General features: G+C 40.1%; 1 pseudogene; it reads right to left on the minus strand.

The window, feature by feature from the left end:
* Positions 1-927: 927 nt before the first annotated feature.
* On the minus strand, positions 928-2802 carry LOC138924725 (tigger transposable element-derived protein 1-like; annotated as a pseudogene).
* Positions 2803-3598: the final 796 nt, after the last annotated feature.

Here is a 3598-nt window from a genome sequence, read left to right on the forward strand (position 1 = left end):
GGGGGAAGATAAATAGGCAGAGTGTAGAGGATTTTTAGGGCAGTGAAACTACTATGTATGATACTACAATGACAAATATATGTTATTATACATTTGTCCAAACCCATAGATGCACACCTCTAAGAGTGAGCCCTAAGGTAAACTATGGACTTAGGGTGATAATGATGTGTCAGTGTAGGTTCATCCTTGGTAAAAATTATGCCATTCTGGTGGGTGATGTTGATAATGGATGAGGCTATGCATGTGTGAGGACAAAGGATATGTGAGAAATCTCTGTACCTTTCTCTCAATTTGTCTGTAAACCTGAAGCTGCTCTAAAAAGGTAAAGTCTTTTAAAAAAGAAGACAAAGGAAATTCACAAGAGTGCTCTAATTAATCTAAAGGACTTCAACTGTCATGATCATTGCGTAATTCATAGGTGTCAAAACCTATATTTCTATGCTCTTATTAGAGATATTTATAAATACTTAAAAATATTCTGGTGCCCAGATAGTCATCAATCATTAACTCCTGGCCGAGTGGTTAAAGTTCTGCATGCTCCACTTCAGCAGCCCAGGTTCATGGGTTCAGATCCTGTGCGTGGACCTTCTCCACTCATCAGCCATGTTGTGGAGGCATCCCACATACAAAATAGAGGAAGGTTGGCACAGATGTTAGCTCAAGGTGAACCTTCCTCACCAAAAAGAATAGTGAATACAGGTATACCTCACAGATATTGCAGGTTTGGTTCGAGACCACTGCAATAAAGCCAATATCACGACAAAGTAAGTCACCTGAATTTTTTTGGTTTCCTAGTGCTTAGAAAAGTTATGTTTACACTATACTGTAGTCTAAGTGTGCAATAGCGTTATGTCTAAAAAAACAATCTACATACCTTAATCTAAAAATACTTTATTGTAGAAAAAATGTTAACCATCTTCTATGCCTTCAGCAAGTCATGGTTTTTGCTGGTGGAGGGTCTTGTCTCAGTGTTGACCACTGCTGACTGAACAGGGTGGCATTTGCTGAAGGTTGGGGTGGCTGTGGTAATTTCTTAAAATAAGACAACAATGAAGTCTGCCACATCAATTGACTTTTCCTTTCATGAATGGTTTCTCTGTAGCATGTGATACTGTTTGACAGCATTTTACCCTCAGTAGAACTTCTTTCAAAATTGGAGTCAATCCTCTCAAACCCTGCCACTGCATTAATCAACTAGGTTTGTGGAATATTCTAAATCCTTTGTTGTCATTTCAACAGTCTTCACAGCATCTTCACCAGGAATACATTCCATCTCAAGAAACCACTGTCTTTGCTCATCCAGGAGGAATAACTTCCCATCTGTTCAAGTTTTCTCATGAGATCGCAGCAATTCAGTCACATCTTCAGGCTCCACTTCTAATTCTGTTCTCTTGCTATTTCCACCACATCTGCAGTTACTTCCTCCACTGAAGTCTTGAACCCCTCAAAGTCATCCATGAGGGTTGGAATCAACTTCTTCCAAATTCCTGTTAATGTTGATATTTTGACCTCTTCCCATGAAGCACAAATGTTTTTAATGACATCTAGAATGGTGAATCCTTTCCAGAGTGTTTTCAATCTACTTTGCCCAGATCGATCAACAGAATCACCACCTATGGCAGACATAGTCTTACGAAATCTATTTCTTAAATAAAAGACTTGAAAGTTGAAATTACTCCTTGATTCATCAGCTGTGGAATGGATGTTGTGTTATCAGGCATGAAAACAACACTAATTGTGTTGCACATGAGAGCCCTTGGGTGAACGGGTGCATTGTCAATGAGCAGCAGTATTTTGAAAGGAAGCTTTTTCTCTGAGCAGTGGGTCTGGACAGTGGGCTTAAAATATTCAGCAAATCACGTTGTAAACAGATAAGCTGTCATCCAGGCTTTGATGTTGTTCCACTTATAGAGCACAGGCAGAGTAGATTTAGCATAATTCCTAAGGGCCGTAGGATTTTCAGAATGGTAAATGAGCATTGGCTTCAACTTAAAGTCATCAGCTGCATTAGCCCCTAACAAGAGAGTCAGCCTGTCCTTTGAAGCTTTGAAACCGGGCATTGTCTTCTCTCTAACTATGAAAGTCCTAGACGCATCTTCTTCCAATAGAAGGCTGTTTGGTCTACCTTGAAAATCTGCTGTTTGGTGTGGCCCCCTTCATTAATCATCTTAGCTAGCTCTTCTGGATAACTTGCTGCAGCTTCTACATCAGCACTTGCTGCTTCACCTTGTACTTTTTTGTTGTAGAGATGGCCTCTTTTCTTAAACCTCATCAACCAACCTCCGCTAGCTTCCAACTTTTCTTCTGCAGCTTCCTCACCTGTCTCAGCCTTCACAGAATTGAAGAGAGTCAGGGCCTTGATATGAATTAGGCTTTGGCTTAAGGGAATGTTGTGGCTGGTTTAGTCTTCTATCCAGACCACTTAAACTTTGTCCACATCAGCAAGAAGGCAATTTTGCTTTCTTGCCGTTGCTGTGTTCACTAGAGTGGCACTTTTAACTTCCTTCAAGAATGTTTCCTTGCATTCCCAACTTGGCTAACTGTTTGGCGCAAGAGGTCTAGCTTTCAGCCTCTCTCAGCTTTCACCACGCCTTCCTCACTAAGCTTAATCATTTCTAGCTTTTGATTTAAAGTGAGAAATGTGAGACTCTTCCTTTCGCTTCAACACTGAGAGGCCGTTGTAGGGTTATTAATTGGCCTAATGTCAATATTGTTGTGTCTCAGGGGAGAGGGAGGCCCGAGGAGAGGGAGAGAGACAGGGAACGGCCGTTGGGCGGAGCAGTCAGAACACACACAACACATAGGATTAAGTTCGCTCTCTTACGGGTGCGGTCCATGGCGCCCCAAAACAATTACTATAGTGACATCAAAGATCATTGATCACAGATCACCATAACAAATATAATGATAATGAACAAGTTTGAAATATTGTAAGAATTAACAAAATGTGACACAGAGACACAAAGTGAGCAAATGTTGGAAAAACAGCACCAATAGACTTGCTCCACACAGGGTTGCCACAAACTTTCAGTTTGTAAAAAACAAAATATCAGTGAAGTGCAACAAAGCAAAGCACGATAAAATGAGTCATGCCTGTACAAAGAGAGTTGAAGTCCAAATGAAAGTCCAGTGTTATCACTGAAATAAACTATCCTCTTTTTGACAATATTAGCAGAAGTACATTTATTCTGATATTAAATTTACTTTTCACAGACACAGAAGAAACATCTATTCTCAGGTAAATGTCTGTGATGTCATCTCCAGCAAGGGTTTTAGACGTTCCGAGAGCTGGTACAGTGAGACTCTACTGGTGTCCACTGACTCACAAAGATCATTAGAGAGAGAACTGAAATAATACGATCACCACTGACGTAGAGCAGAAATTACAAATACAGGCAACTCTCAGAAAAACAATTTAGAATGTATACAGCAAATATTGCATGATGCACATAGTAATACTACCTCCAATGCTTGAGGAGAATAGCAGAGAGTGAGTGTTATGAACCCAGAGTAGAAGTTCTTTACACAATTATCTTCTAGATTTGAACACAAGTCTCTCATTTTTTACTGGCAAATGATGATATTCAGGCCTAACACT

This window comes from Equus caballus, chromosome 6, assembly GCF_041296265.1.
Source record: "Equus caballus isolate H_3958 breed thoroughbred chromosome 6, TB-T2T, whole genome shotgun sequence".
NCBI classification, from domain to species: Eukaryota; Metazoa; Chordata; class Mammalia; order Perissodactyla; family Equidae; genus Equus; species Equus caballus.